This window comes from Mustelus asterias, chromosome 17, assembly GCF_964213995.1.
Source record: "Mustelus asterias chromosome 17, sMusAst1.hap1.1, whole genome shotgun sequence".
Classification (NCBI taxonomy): Eukaryota; Metazoa; Chordata; class Chondrichthyes; order Carcharhiniformes; family Triakidae; genus Mustelus; species Mustelus asterias.
The window spans coordinates 50,999,893-51,017,151 of NC_135817.1; the positions used below are offsets into that span (position 1 = coordinate 50,999,893).

Consider the following 17,259-nt stretch of genomic DNA (forward strand, 5'->3'; position numbering starts at 1 on the left):
TGGGAACAATTTCTCACTATTTATCCTGTCCATTCCCCTCAGAATCTTATATATCTCTACTAAGTCTCCTCTTAGCGTTCTTTTCTCCAAAGAAACAGTCCCAACCTCTCCAATCTATCTACTTGGCTACAGTTCTTCATCCTTGGAGTCATCCTTATGAATCTCCTCTGGACTGTCTCTAATGCCTTTACATTCTTCCTCAAGTATGGCACCCTGAATTGGATGAAGTACACCAGCCAAGGCCTATCTAGAGTTCTATACAAGTTTGGCGTGACCTCTTTACTAGTGTCCCTAGTCATAAAGCCTATGATACCATATGCTTTATTAACTCCTCCCTCAACATATCCTGCCATCTTCAATGTACATATACACCAAGGATACACTGTTCCTGCATCTCCTTTAGAATTTCTCTCTTTATTTTATACTCTCTCTCTCCTTATTCCTGCCAAAATGAATCACCTGACATTTCTCTGCATTGAACTTCATCTGCCACTTGTCTGCCCATTCCACCAACATGTTCAAGACCATCCTAATCACAGCTGACAATGTTTCCCATCTTTGTATCATCTTCAAATTTTGAAATCATACACTGATTACCACAATCTAGGCCCTTAATATATATCAGGAAGAGCAAATGTCCAACATTGATCCCTGGGGAACTCTGCCACTTCCTCCAATCTGAAAAACAACCATTTATCATTATTCTCTGCTCCCTGTCACTTAGCTAATTTCTTATCAAAGTGTCTGCTTTCCCCTTTATTCCATGGGCTAGAATTTTGTTCACAAGTTTGTTGTGTGGCACTGTATCAAATGCCTTTTGAAAATCCATACATATCAAAATCAATAGTGTTGCCCTCATCAACCTTCTCTTCAACCTTTTCAAAAAACTCCAGCATGTTAGTCAAACATGATTTTTCCTTCATGAATCCATGCTGGCTTTCCTTACTTATCCTGCACTTGTCTAAGTGACTTTTAACTTTTTGCCCAAGCTATAGTTTTCAGAAGTTTCCCTATGACTGAAGTCAAACTTTCTGGTCTGTAGTTGCCGGGTTTATCTTTGCCCCCCATTTTGAACAAGGCATAAATCAATGAAACAATCACTCCAAACATTTTAACAGAAAATTAAGTGATCCCAATGAAAAATATCTGGTCAGAACATGTATGACACACCTTCAGTTACATAACTTTATGTAAAATGTAATTTTACTCTATGAAATCTCTGGTGCAATCTTGATACTAAATTCGAACATTTTAATGTGGTGTAGAATTCCTATTATTGTTACAGTTCTAGCAGTTTTAGAATGCCCACTGAGAATTATTTGCATAGAGTCCATTTATATTCATGATTCTATCGGGATTTCTGCCCCTGATCTAGATAAAGCATTGCTCTGAAAATTGCCTGAATCATATTGTTACTGTTCTATCAGTTTTAGAATGCCCACAGAGTATTATTTGTGTACAAGCCATTTATATTCACAATTCCATGGAGATTTCTGCCTCTGATCTAGATAAATCACTGCTCTGAAAGTTGCATGAGTCATATTAACAAATAGTACAGAAGGGCATCTGTCTACCAATAGCTCTCAGCATGAAGAAAGAGAGGTTTCTTTATCTAAAGATCTCTCATCAGCCACATGTCAAGTTGCGATTTTTTTCTATTCTCTTGCAAGTGTTCAGCAAGTTTCTTTTTTATAAGTTGCCAATTTTAGAAAATACAAGTTATGCATCAATTATGGAACTGGAAATGTTACTCAGCTGCAGAATTTGGTTGCATTAATTACAATCAATTAATTGTTGTAGTGAAAATGTTTGCATGACAAGTCAATCAGAATTCCTGTGCTAGTTATTAATATCAGTACTTTGTGTAAAATTGAATTCCAGGATTTTAGAATTTTACCACTGAATGCAAATATCTTACTGCAAGTACTGATTGTGCTTCATATTATTATTTGGAACGGATGTTATAGTTATCAAGTTCAGAGACATCAGGCTATAATTTGCTTTCAAAATAACAGAAAAGCTAATGGCATTCATTGTTGCTTACCCACAAAAGATACAGCAACTTCAGGCACGGGGCAGATGCAATATTAAACTCAACTATGCAAAAATAGGGCCAGGTTTCGCCCTCTGAGAGAAAAAATTCCTCCTCATCTCCATTTTATATGAGAGGCCCCTTATTTTGAAACTGTGCCCCTAGTTTTAGATTCCCCCATCAGGGGAAACATCTGTTCTGCATCTACCTTAAGCTCCCTCAGAATCTTATGTTTCAATAAGATCACTCATTCTTTTAAATTCTAATAAGAATAGGCCCAACATACTCAACCTATCCTCATAACACAACCTTTCATCCCAGGAATCAGTGAATCTTTTCTGAACTGCTTCAAATATAAGTATATTCCTCTTTAAATAAGGAGACCAAAACTGTGGTCTCACCAATGCCCTGTACAGTTGTAGCAAGGCTTTCCTACTTCTATACTGCATCTTCCTGAAATAAAGGCCAACATTTCACTTACCTTCCTAATTATTTGTTGTAACTGCATGCTAACTTTTTGTGATTCATATACAAGGACACCCGGATCTCTCTGTACTGCAGCATTCTGCAGTCTTTCCCCATTTAAATAATATTCTGCTTTTCTATTCTTCCCACTAAAATGGACGATGTCACATTTTCCCACATTATACTCCATCTGCTAAATTTATGCCCACTCACTTATCCTTTGGGCACTTATCTTTGTATCAGCAGCAAATTTAGATATAATACATTCGGTCTCGTCATCCCAAGTCTTTAATATAGATTGCACATATATAAATCATAAGAGCTGGGATGCATCCATTTCAGATCTCCTTTGTTAGTCCTGGCAAAATATATGGGGTCAAGGAAAGATCCCTTTATTTAATATATATTAGTGGATACCAACGCTACTCAGGACATATTTGGCATGTTCATTGTGTTATCATAGAATCACTACAGTACAGAAGGAGGCCGTTTGGCCCATCGAGTCTGTACTGACCACAATTCCACCCGGGCCCTAGTCCCGTAACCCCACACATTTACCCTGCTAATACCCCTGACACTAGGGTCAATTTTGCATGGCCAATCCACCTAATCCGCACATCTTTCGGCTAATCCAGGTCAGAAACTCCAAGGTGTTTTATGGAGTCAGCCGAGATTATCTGACAGAAAAAATTCTAAGTGTCGAATTTGCGTAAAAGTTGGAATAAATCACACTGGTTTTTTCAGTAGGAGTTTCAAAATGAATCTCCCACACTCTGTGCACTGCAGAGTGCACATGCCAGATTCACTCCAGAAACCAGTGGATGGGGCCTATTCCTACTGGAGAGGCTGGCAGCATGGCGCTGAGCAGGTCACTACGCATGCACCGATCTGCCAGCACCGAGATCAGTGCATGCGCTGTGGCCCCTGTCTGCTGGCCTCCCAATTGCTGGCCAGCTTGATCACGAGCCAGCCCCACAATTCTGCATTGCTGCCCTACCAACCCTTCCACGGCCTGATCACTGGCCCCCGAACATGTCCGGGCCCAGCTCTGACTCCCCCACCTCCTGGCCCGCCTCCATCTCCTGTCCTCACCCCCCAATCTCCCCACCAGCAGTCCTGAACCCCACCCCCCCCACAGTGCCAATCTCTCCATGCAGCTCTGAACCCCCAGCAAGCTGCTTCCACCCCAACCTCCCCATCCAGATGGCCAGCCCCAATCACTGGTCTCCCTCCCTCCCCCATTGATCCCGACTGCAGAGTGGCAGCGGGACCTCCCACCTCCACCGATTGCCCCCCCAGAGTCCCTGCCTCCCATTAGGCCCCGCATACAGCATGCCAGATGGGCAGTGCCAAGATGCCCCCTGGGCAGTGCCAAGGTGCCCCTTGGCATTGCCACTTTGCCCCTTGGGCAGTGCCAGGGGCCCCAAGCTGGCACTGTCAAGGTGGTAATGCCCAGGGGACACCCCCTGGCACCCGACCCTCTAGGGGGCCTCGATTGCCTCCGCCACTTCAATCCAGCGGGGTCAGGCTGCCAGCTCCTCACACGTGGGGAGCTATAGTAAACCCCCGGCTGGAGTGAACCACTCCTGGTGGGGGTGGGGCGGGGGGGGGGGGGGGCGTGTGGAAGAGGCTAGCAGGCCCAGAGATTTCAGTCCTGGGCCTGTTAATATTAAAATTAGCTGTTACATACTAAGGCAGCCCCATGCTGGAGCTGACGGTGCCGTAAATCTGGCATTGGGAGATGCGCGGAACCCTGGACACCCAACATGAATTGCACAAATAGGCCGCCACTAGAGTCTTCCAGCCCACTGCGCTAAAAAAGCAGCGCAGCGGGATGGGAGAATCACCCGCTATGAGTTTTGCACTTTGAAGTTTGGCATGGATAAGCATAAGACGTTTCATTCCAGGTATGATTTCAAATGACCCACTAGGGAGCTTTTATCAAACAAAGTTTAATTAAGAATACAGTTAACATATAATAAGACAATTAGCAATAATGTTTACTAATTACAAACAAGAAAAAAAAACAACCATGATATCGTATAAATCTGAACAGCTACAAATACTGTTCCAACACAAGCACCCCTACATACACCCCCGTTCCAGGCTTAACACAGAAAGTAAGTATGCTCATGTGATGCTGGAACTTGCAGCTTTGCAACACTTGCTGTGACTTAGTCCTTTGGATAGAGAATTGAAACTCTGAATTCCCCTGTCCAGAAGCTCTCAGTACACCTCAAGGTAGAGATAGAGCCACTGCTGGCCTCTAGCTTTTAGCTAGCAAAGCACTTCACCAGACAGAGGTACTTCTTGCCTCTAGATACTAGCTAGTCAGCCACCAAGAGCTAAATTTCCAATACAAGGGAGAGACATGGAAATGCTGCTTGTAGTTAGCTTCTAACTAAAATTGAAAATGAATGCTTGAATTCCTCTGTGAATGAGCCACCTGACCATTACCTGTCAATCAGTCTTCCCCCAACAATTCAAAAGGGTCATAAAACTCGTAAAACTTCAAGGCATTACATTCAGCCCAAATTAAAAATAAGCAAAAAGGTCTATTATATGCCTTCAATGGACATCATGGCAACAGTACAAAAAAAACAGGCTTGCTTAAAAAAAACTGCAGAGAAACATGATTAAGATACATTTCTTAAAGAAACAGTAGCATCACAACTGGAAATCCAGTGTGGCTGATTAGGATAGGATGCTGCCCTCTTAGATTCAAAATTTTGTTGCCCTCCGCCCCCCTCCCCCAAGACAGAAGCAGTAATTTTAGTAAGTAGCATTAAATGGTCTGAACCAGCAAGTGGTTCCCACATCTACCCCTTGGTTGGCCAATAAGCTTGGCTCTACATTTGCCAATCATATATTGGATCCCATTGAAGGTCCAGGACTGTCTGATGTAGAAAGTGATAGCTGCTAATTCTGAGCCTCTTTTTGATGATAGAAAGCAGTTCAGAAAACAACATTATTTTGTACACCAGTCCTGGATGATGACAAACCTAGAACTCACAACTGAGGGTATATGTTCTTCAAGGGTTGAACTGTGATTGTTTTTAAAACTGTTCCCAAATTATCACCATGTGTCCAGTGTAAGGGTGCAGCTGGTTGAGGTGAATGTGTGAGCTCCTTGATCAGGAAGTGTTAAGCAGGCTATTCAATATGATGGATATCATTGCTTTATCGGATTGTGTCCTTAATTGATTTCAATGGACCGCTGGATAGCATTCAAAACTAGGAACATTTGGTGAATTTTTCTAGACTGAGATCAGTGTTGAGACCTGTTATGTCCCTACTGCTGCACTGACTGAGATCAGCTAACTCAGCATAGAGACCAATGATCAAAGCTGAGGTCTAACAGTTTCTCAGGTGAAGTATTTATCTTATGAATCATCAGGACAATCAAACGCTTGAGCCCAAAACATTCCAGTGATCTTCTGTTATAACTCTGGACACCATACAGGAACATTTTTAAAATTCATTTGTGGGACATGGGCATCACTGGCAGGCCAGCATTTATGCCCATCCCTAGTTGCCCGAGGGCAGCTGACAGTCAACCACATTGTTGTGGCTCTGGAGTCACATGTAGACCAGAGCAGGTAAGGATGGCAGATTTCCTCCCTGAAAAAAATTAGTGAACAAGATGGGTTTTTCCGACAATCAACAATGGTTTCATGGCCATCAGTAGACTCTTAATTCCAGACATTTTTTCCTGAGTTCAAATTACACCATCTGCTGTGGTGGGATTCAAACCCGGCTTGCCAGAACATTAGCTGAGTTTCTGGATTAATAGTCTGGACACCACTAGGCCATTGCCTCCCCGGTAGCGATTATACCACTCAGCCATCGCCTCCTGCAAGGTAACAGCCTGACTCTTCAACTAGGGTTATGACAAGAGATTGGTAAAATCCCCATGGAATATTAAAGCCTTGGCCAGAATTTTCTGGGTCAATGGTAAGGGGCTTGGAGGCAGGAAGGCTGGCAAAATGGCTCTGAAAGATATTGGGGAGAGTGGTAAAATCCTTCCGCCTCCATGCCATTTTACCAATGGTGGGAAAAGTGGTAGATCAGCCACCCTCCAGGAGCACACTTGAGCTGGTTGATTAGCTAATTATGGGTCAATTCTTTCCTCCATGAGAATTTTGCCCACTCAGAGATGGCCCACTGCTGTGTGGGGAGACCAGCAGGTAAACCTTGGCAGACTTCCAGTGAGCTCCAGGGTAAGAGGCCCACCTTATTGGACACTTATTTTCCCACAAAGGGGCCTCGCTGGTGGCAAAGGCAGCCCCCAGGGCAACAGGGCCGCTTACCCTCAGCAACCTCTGACATTTCACCATGGCCAACTTGGCTGTCTTTGATGTACTCTCATGTATTCACATGCAGCCCCAGCAAAGGAATTGCTAGTGGTAACACTGCTGAGGCTGTTGAACTTCCACACCCTGTGATGGGACCAACAGCTCCTGAAGGCAGGCTGTCCTTAATAGAATGGCAGCCTCGATAATGGCTACTTAATTGGTGACCACTAACAAAATGCACCCGAGTCTTGCCACCTGCCTAAGCAGGTTCACCTTCCACTTTTGTCCCTGGCAGTGGAAAGTCCACAGTCTCTGTAAAATTGCAGACCTTGGGTTTTTAAATGATTCTAAACTGAAATTGTGACTTGAATGTCATTTTAAGAGTGATTTCACCTCATAAATTTATGCAAATTAATTATTGTTGAGAAAATGAGTGGCATTGCATATGAAAATTCACCAGAACTTTATCGCATCAGACTTGATGTTAAGGAAAGTCCACTATGTTCATATTAAAAGACAGGAGATTTTAGCAAAACATAATGAAACATAAACATGGAAACTAAATGGAATGTACCTGTGCTAAAATGTAATCAATGTGCAAGAAACATTTTGGACTGTAAAGGGCTTTACACTGAGAATCATAGTTTAAAGATGGCAGCACTGAAGAAACAGCAGTGTAAACTATTAGCAGAATTACTTTCAAATCAATCTTACATACCCAAAAAAGAATATTTGATTGTTTTAGAAAATATAATACCTACCTTAAATTGATACAAGCAAGGAACTATATTTGATAAGCGAATTCTGAGAATTAATGTGATTTTTGAAATTCATACAGATCTTTAGCTTTTGAAGCAAAACTGCATCACTATAGGCTCTTCCCAGTTATGATAAATTATGTAGTCTACAATTAGCAACACTCCCTCACCCACGCATCATACTGCAGAGAGATGGCGATCTTGTTCTCATTGACTTCCCCAGAAGGACTCGCTGTCTTTGAGATTCAGTCAGCTGCAGATGCAGTGTAATACAACACGGCTTATGCAACAACTGACACATTGATGAGCCACAGAAAAGCGTGACACCAGTAAGTGATGTGTTAGGAAAAACCTAAAGAATCAGACTTTAACCAATGAAGAACTTTTCATGGATTATTAGCTTCTCACCTTGAATATCTAATCACATGCCACCACTGCACTGATACCTGTCTAGAATAAGAAATTAATGCAGGATTTCTAGCAGCCATTGCTGCTGTATAGGAGACTTTTAAAACTGAATGCAAGATAGTGGCCTCAAAAGCCAGATACACAGGTGACACTTTGCCTTCAAAATGGTGTCCACGCCATATACATCTGGTGAGGGTATTAGCTTGTATATAGGGTGTGTCTGTCCAAAATAAGCAGAATAGGCAGATTGTGACATCAATCAGCAATGCTGTAATTTTGGAATTCAATGTTCCAGCTTGCACAGCCTTAACACATGTTCAGTTGTAGGAAGAGCCCCATAAATGCTATTTAAAGGGACCATCAACTACTTTCAGGTTATTTGCTAATTATGTTCTATTGGCTCTTGTTGCAAATGTAGAAACATTTAGTAGTTTCCAGTGTCATTGAAGTTTACAGGGAGTGGTATGGCACATTCTGAATGATTTTGTCCTGATTCCAAGGATTCTGCATACGTTACTTGCTCCCAGACATGGGTAACATAGTTTGTATTACCCTCTTGGCCTTCAGCACGACAGGGACAATAAGCAGAGGCAGCAGAGTGCAGGATAGGCTGTTGGAAGAGGGAGGAGGAGGAGGGGAAGAAGGGCTGTCATCAAGGTGTTGAGAAGCAATTCTCCAACCTGAGCCTCAGTGAGGAACAGTGTGTCAGAAGTCTACGCTTCATGAAGGAAATCTTCATGAGAATCTGCCACCTGCTAGAGCCACAAGCTCGAGCAGGGCAAGTACCATATTGCCAATGACTGTAACCATAAACCTTTATGCATCATGTTTTACCAGGCTGGAGCACAAGATATTTGCAGCATCTCGCAATTTGCCATCCAGTGTTGCATAAGGGAGGTTACTGATTCTCTGTATTCCAATAAAGTTAAATACATTTCATTTTTAAAAATAAAAACAAAATCTTGTGGATGTTGGAAATCTGAAATAAAAACAGAAAATGCTGGAAAAAGTCAGCCGATCTGGCAGCATTTTTGAACAGCCACAGATGCTGCCAAACCTGCTGTGTTTGTCCCACATTTTCTGTTTTTATTTTACATGTCATTATCTCTTGTCAAAGGCAAGCAGGTAGAGTGAGAATGTGATTTTATGAGGATAGTACTGATTTCACGTGCATTGTTGTGCAAATGCTGCTTATTAATTCTGTAATGTATCCCAACCAGAAGGGATTCCACCTTCTTAATGTGTAGTTGGTGCATGACCATACATAGCAAATCATGCCAGTAAGTGCCCAACACCCTTTCAGCAGTTATGATGCCATTATTCTGTGGCAGTTTGCTCTGCTATCTGCAGTTGAACTACAATGACATGGTGGTGCAATAGCATAGTAGATATTATGTCCAAACATGGTCTGGATCATGCGTTCAAACCACATCATGGCAACTGGGGAATTTAAAAATTCAATTAATTAAATGAAATAAAGTGTGAATAAGAAGCAAGTGTCAGTAATAGTGACCCTGCAACTATTGGATGATTCTAAAACTCTATATGGTAACTAATGTCTTTTAGGGGAGACAGTCTGCTATCACTACCTGTTCTAGCCTACATGTGACTGCAGACCCATAGCAATAAGTTGACTTTTATTTGCCCTCTGAAATAACCTAGAAAGTCACTCAGTTGTCCCAAATCACTACAAAAAGGCTTTGTGAGAGAAACTTCACCATAAGGACTGTAGTGGTTTAAGAAAGTAGTTCACCACCGCTCACTGCCTAACCAGCAATGTCCACACCCCATGAATGAATTAAAAAACAAATTCATTAACCACATGGTTCATAATGATGGTGTGCAATCTCAGTACACTTGGGCAGCATACATATAATGAAAACCATGTTGTTACAAAAATGTGTTAGAACAGATCATTGATGTTGCTTGCACTTTAAACAATGCTTCTACTGCCTGGATTGCTCTGGAGCAGTCCTGAAGTACATGGCAGAAAACTTGCCAAGATTTGTTGTGGTCTGCTGCATCTTTCAAATCTCACCATCATGAAGGAACAGCTATTGCCACCAGCTGCATGGTGGGGAACAAGAAGAGGCAACCTACACAAGCCCTTTTCTGGTCTGATTGGTTTGTTTCTAACTGACTCAACCAAATGCGGTACCAGTAAACCCAAAGTCCCCTGTTCTGAAGAAGGACTATTGATCTGAAATGTTTCTCTCTCCACAGTAGCTGCCAGACCTGTTGGAAAGCTCCAGCATTTTCTGTTGTTATTCCAAAGTCCACAAATAGCTTAGCCTCTCTCTGTTACTGATCATAACAGCTTCCTAATCAGTATCATGTCAAAGCTATAACCTACATAAAATAAACATTCCAAACCAAATGTATAAACCAAAGCATGCCATATTGCACATAAATGCAAACTAACCACTATTATGCATTCCCTTAGTGCCTGTCTTGGCACTCCAATGTGTTGCTCCCTAGTGTTTGTAGGATGGCTTGAAAGCTGCTGAATTTCAGTGGTGAAAGTTGCAGGATGACTTGGGCAACTCTAGCCCCAGAAAGCCCAATTTTGAACTTCATCGTCTCAGCATAGGAAGTAGCAATATGGGTTTCCAGGACGACAGACAACAGCAAGGCCACTAGTCGAGTTGCAGGATGGGAGGTTGAATGCTGTCACCCTGAGAGAAGGCACCAGGTTCATATTCAATGGTGCCACCACACTCCTCCTGGCACCTTACCAATCCTAGCAATCTGTGGGAGCACAGATTGCTGCACTGTTGAGATACTATGCAAGACCCTTTGAAGACTTACAGCTATAATAGCAGCAGTCTGAGCCTTCATGGCAGCAAGCTGAGGTCTGTCAATGCACCAAGCATTACAATACATATTCCCTTTGCTAAATGCCACCCCACCAAAGAGTTCATCTAGGTTTTCTGCCATGTGTGGTCTCACCCTCCAGCAAGCTGGCACTTATTCTATCCTTATCCCTTTCCCTGACTGCAGGCCTCACCACAAGAAGATCCCATTTCTAAGCTAGACTCTATAGTACCTACACTGCCTGTATATGGGCTGCTGGTAGTGAATGCAAGAGCAAAGGACAGTATTTCTTACATAACACAGTCTTCTATCTCATTCTCTTTCACCAAGTTTGGCCAAGTTGCAATGTGTGTGCATCTGAAAGGGGAAAGGCATACTGCTTGGGTTGTGGTGAGGGGATGGAGCAAAGTCAAAAATTTCAAATTTACACCATCTGCCACCTATAACTCAGAATAGATTGTGGGATGAAGATATAGTGGAATTAGAAAAGGAGAATGAGGTATGAGCATACTGTGGTGATTTCAGCTAAGTCACTCCAATGATGGCAACAATTGTCTCCTAATGATAAGGGATATACAGTTATACATGTGACACACTGGTTAGGTGCTGCTTCCTCTGGTTAACTGCCACTTGTCCTGCAAGAGAGAAAGAACTGTGTCAATGAGTGTGGTACAATGTGTTTGGGTAATGTGTCATGGTTAAATAGTATAAAGTGTGCAAATTGTGAGATGTGGGTAAGAGGCTTGAAGCTGTACTAAGTGTGTGAGGGTGAGGTTAGTGGATCTGTTGGTGGGATGTGGCATTCAAAGATGTATTTGCTGACCTTGACCATTCGTGTGGGATCATTCAGCTATTTATGCCACTGCGTCTAGGTCTTTGAGTCTTGCCTGCTAACATTGATTGCCACAGCTATCTGGCCCCACTATCTCTGCAATGTTAGTTGGAGGACTTCCTACAGATATATTGCACTTCTTCTCCACTGCAGGGGCATGACCTAGGCTTGAGGATTGGAAAATCTCAGAACCCTTCTCTGCCATGTTTTGCTATAATGCGGTTCCCTTCTTGCTAACACACTCTTCTGCAACCAGTTCCAGCACCTGCTGCAACCAGAATGCAGCACCCCCTTAAGAGTTGTAGGCTGAAGAGTGCAGGATAGCTTTAAGTGGTGTTGACCTCTCACATTTTTGTACCCATTTCTCAAATGTGCAATCGCTCAATTGTGATCTAAGTGTGCTGGCTGCATACTATAATCAGTTAACTGAACAGGCGACAGAGTTAGCTTCCTGCGAAGCATGCTCTTCATAATAATCAGGCACAGAATGAACAACCCCACTCCCCCACCTCCACCGACCCCCAACTTCCCCAAAAGGCCACAAGGTTTTCTGGGCAGCATCGCAGACAGTCAGTTCCCCCACCTGCTACTGACTTCTTAAGGGCCTCAATTGGCCTCTGGGCTAGAGGCTGCCCACAAGCCTACTCAGCCAAGATTTAATTGGATTAAGGTGAAAATATGGTGGAATCGCCACTCTGCACCCTCCTGCCCAACAATGTGGCAACTCCACTTCTGGGGACAGATATTAAATTATGTCCAATTTTGATTAAGTTTCGTATATATATAAAGAAATTAAAGTGATGACCTCGTCTTTGGCTTTACAATTTGAGTATGCAAAATTCAACATATAATGCAAATCATAGAGGTGATTTTCCACTTCGCAGTTTCTAAAGTGGACCAAATTTTAGGGAAAGATGTTGACTTGTGATTCAAGGTTTTGCCTGGATTCTGTTGCCTTCAGATATCTAGTGACAATGAACTTGGGTTGCAATTAACAGCATTTGTGTTAGTATGCAGTGCACATTATAATAGGGTGTCAATTGATGACAGCTCTTCTCTATAAATGAAGATTCCCATTAAAAAGTAGGTGCAAAGGTTTATAATTGTAGCATTTCACTTTTAGATATTTTGAAAGGAGAGGCTACAAGTTGTACACTTCCGTCGCCATTTCTCAGAAAATTAACAAGTTGTTTAAAAATTTGAGGACTGTTTTAAGACCCCCATCAGTAAAATCAGGATTCAGTTAGGAATATCACTGCACCTGGCTTATTTAGTGCAAGAGGAGGAGGGTGAGCATTAATTTGGTACTGGGGTGAGAGGAGAAGGACACTTGCTCTCTTAAAGAATATATTTGCTCACTGGATGTTCTTAAACCTTACAGAACAGCAGTGCCTTTGAAGATTTTATCTTCTCAAGGAGACAGCATAATAGCTATGTGATCTGCTTCATTGCAGCCGCTCAGCAATGCAGGCATTGCACTCCCAGTGTCAGTCAAGGTTATCACTCTCTTTGACTGGGTATGCACAAAGTATAAGGGGTGTTCAGGTTAGTAAGCATTAATGTGGAACCGGGGAAACAGTTCAGGCTACAGTATGATGTAGAGACTCACATGATAGTAGACTGATGACTGTAATAGTCCCATCAGAAGCCAGCATGGAGACAACACCTATGCAGGTTGAACTTTGGAGATGTATACACTCATGATCTGTTAATAAATGTTCAACTCTACAAGCCTCCAGACCTCTAAGTGAGACACCAAACAACCTTACAATAATACCTACCTGGCCTATTGGATGTTTCTAAATCTCCTCTCTAGGGAAATAGAATCATCACTGAATACCAGCACTCTGCCTCCTTCTCCTAGGCTTCCACTATATTGTGCTTGCTAACCTCTTATTGAGCAGATACCATTGTGTCAATGATCTTGCTGAAGTTGGCTAATCTTTTTGCTCATTTGGATGCCTCATCCCACCCAATTGAGGGCAAAATATGCATCCCAGACCTATATGGTAGCCACTCATGTCAGTTTGGTTTTGGAGCTGCCATTCCTTCCAATGCTGACTGAATGGGCTGAATTTTCCAAATGGTTTGGCAATAGGCTGGGAGATGAGAGGGTTGATAATATGGTAGGGAATGTGTCAAAAGAAGAGCTTGATGTCTACCTGTCACCATGGCATATTGCCAGTGGTGGGGGCCACCCAGTGGTATCCAATTAAGTCATACAAGAGCCCAATTAAAGGCCACTTTTCTCCCCTGTAGGCAGTTTGCCTGTCGGGAGGGCCGCTGCTGCATTCTTGGTGGGCTGGGGGACTGTGTGATCATCCTACTATTGACTGGGAAAATGCTGCCCCAATGTTCTGCTGCTTGTGGAGCAGAGTTGACTGCTGATTTTAGCCCCAGCAGTGGGACTTCCATCCTTCACCAAAATATTCAGTCCTATGTTTTCCCTGTTGTGCCCAAGTACCCATATAGCTCCTAGACATATGCCTCAATGAATCCAACAACCTCTGATGATTTCAAAGAATCTTCTTTTACAAGCTCAACTCTGGAAATTAGGATGTCTAGCTTCTGTAAATGAAGGTGATTTTACCCTTTGTCTTGATGCTACCTATTCTTCCTACACTGCCTCAATTTTGTTCCTGCTTACACATCTTTGTGTATTGCCCAGTGCACTACCCTCAATCTCAGATCTACATTCTGCTGAATGGATGGTTCTATAACGGCATTTGCCTGACTATGAGCTTGTGGCTAGGTGAACTTACTGGTGTTTTCTCCAGGGAGGGCACTGCAGCAGGATTCTTCCCACATCTGTCGAGGCACAAACATTAGAAGAACAGTTAGCTTCAGCAAAGAGTTGATTTGTCGCAAATTTTGTTGGTTAGTTGGTCAGTGTCAGTGCTTATGTATATATGTAGGATAGGATATGAGGGAAGGATTAATTTGGACAGTTACTGAAATGGTGTCATGTTTTGTGTATCCTTGACACCTGGTTTCACCTACATTATGCCTTGGATCGTCAAGGTTAAGAGTGGTTTGATCCTTAAATTGGTAATACTCAACTCCTGCTAGAAAGGAACTATGATAAAGAAAATTTTAAATCCAAATCAACCTGAAGTTCCCCTTTTTAGTGAGCATGCAACTAAGGGAAGGTCGCTTGGCTCCTTTGGCACGTGCCTACTCTACGCCAAAATGGGCTCAATATAGAAGAGCAGGTGGGCACACCCACTTCCAGATATAGTACAGTGACCTTTGCACTAAGCCCATACTTAGTTCAACTAGTTTGCACAATGTTCAGCACCATTCATGATTCCTCAGATACTGAAGCAGTCCACGCTCAAATGCAGTAATATCCAGACTTGGGCTGACAAATGGCAAATAACATTTGTACTACATAAGTGCCATGCAATGATCATCTCAATGAGTGAGAATCTAACCATTGCCACATGACATTCAATGACATTACCATCACTGAATCCCCCATTATCAACATTCTGGGGGCTACCATTGACCAGAAACTGAACTACACCAGCCTTATAAATACTGTGGCTATATGAGCAGGTCAGAGGTTGGGAATTCTGCAGAGAATAACTAAACTCCTACTCCCCGAAGCCTGTTCATCATCTACAAGGCACCAGTCACAAGTGTGATGGACACCATCCAGGACAAAGCAGGCCACATGATTGACACCCCAGCCACAACCACCTTCAAAGTTCACTCCCTCCACCACTGATGCACAATGGCAGCAGAGTGTACCATCTACAGGATGCACTGCAGCAACTCACCTAGGCTGCTTTGACAGCTTCCAAACCACAACCTCCACCACCTAGAAGGACAAGAGCAGAAGATCCAAGCCATACCGCACCCTGACTTGGAACTATATTGCCATTCCTTCACCATTGTGGGTCAAAATCCTGGAATACCCTTCCTAACAATTCTGTGATTGTATCTAGACTACAGAAATTGCAATGGTTCAAGAAGCCAGCTCACCACCACCTTCTCAAGGATAATTAGCCTTGGGCAATAAATGCTGGTATAGCCAATAATGCCTACATTCCATAAACAAATTTTTTAAAACTAATTACAAAGAATAATCCTACATTACAAGGAAATATATGGGTATTTTGACTCACTAGGATATGTGGATGCTATTGACATATCTTTCAAGCAATGATAATTAGATAACTGCCTCCTTCTGTCTTCTTCAATGCACGGATGCAATCAAAGACAAAGAACAGTACAGCATAGGAACAGGCCCTTCGGTCCTCCAAGTCTGTGCCAATCATGATGCCTGCCTAGACTAAAACCGTATGCACTTACAGACGCCGTAGCCTTCCATTCCCATCCTATTCATCTATTCGCCGAGATGCCCCTTAAATGCTGCTATCGGGGAGTAGGCAGTGCGTTCTAGGCATTCATCACCCTCTGTGTCTCTGTGTTAAAAAGGTGCCTCGCACATCTCCCCTAAACTTTTCCCCACGCACCTTAAACCTAGGTCCCCAGTACTTGACTTTTCAACCCTGGGAAAGAGTATCTGACTATCCACCCTGTCCATGCCACTCATAATTTTGTAAACTTCTATCAGGTCGCCCCTCAACCTCCGTCATTCCAATGAGAACAAACCGAGTTTACCCAACTTGTTCTCATAGCTAATACCCTCCAGACCAGGCAAAATCCTGGTAAACCTCTTCTGTACCCTCTCGAAAGCATCCACATCCTTCTGGTAGTGTGGCGACCAGAATTGTACACAATATTCGAATTGAGGCCTAACTAAGATTCTGTACAGCTGCAGCATTACCCTCAATGCCCCGACCGATGAAGGCAAGCGTGCTAAATGCCTTCTTGACTACCTCATCCACCTGCATTGCCACTTTCAGTGATCAGTGCACATGTATGCCCAGATCTCTGTGCCTATGTCAATACTCCTAAGGGTGCTGCCATTTACTGTATAATTCCTACATGCATTGGACCATCCAAAATGCATTACCTCACATTTGTCCAGATTAAACTCCAACTGCCATTTCTCCGCTCAAATCTCCAACCGATCTATATCTTGCTGTATCCTCTGACAATCCTCTTCACCATCCACAAATCCAGCCACCTACAATAACCTAAATGGCACGCGCATTGTTTAAAGTTTTAATAAGCAGCTGGGAAAAGCAGGAATGCTTTCCCATCTTCATAGTACTTCCAAAGGCTGTGACTATTCCCCCGTCATTCGCTTTGTTCTCCCGTTGTGCCCCATCACTTCCTAGGGCTTACCTGAAAGCCGCTTCCAGTGTGGCAAAAGGCCTTAAGTTCAGCCTGCAGAAGAATAAGTTTCTTAAAGAGGTGCAAAAGGCACTGGCAGTTTACCAGGAGTATTTAGAAAAGACACACAACCTAGTTTTGGGCCTTTCTGTTGAGGAGGATTGAGTCTGGGCCCACAGCTTTTCTTAATTCCACCCCTATGTGTACTGATGCTGGGATAACCAAAGAATTGCAGAGTGAAATTAATAATAAAAAATAATGTGTTATTTTAAAAAGCATACCAAAACAAGGATTAAAAATGGCAATAAAGAAACACAATGCCCACAAAGATCAATTCTGGCTATATACATTGTACAGTAGGAAAAGGGAAGGAAGTGTTTAACTATCTGACAACTGGCAGAACCTGAT

At 42.8% G+C, this 17,259-nt stretch overlaps 1 long non-coding RNA gene across 1 annotated transcript in view; it reads right to left on the minus strand.

The window, feature by feature from the left end:
• The window catches only part of LOC144506473 (uncharacterized), a 70,122-nt gene extending 55,710 nt beyond the window's left edge, over positions 1-14,412 (minus strand). Inside the window, exon 1 of the long non-coding RNA XR_013499909.1 lies at positions 14,367-14,412. This is a non-coding gene — a long non-coding RNA (uncharacterized LOC144506473). The remainder of the gene's footprint in view (positions 1-14,366) is intronic.
• Between the last annotated feature and the right edge of the window lie 2,847 nt (positions 14,413-17,259).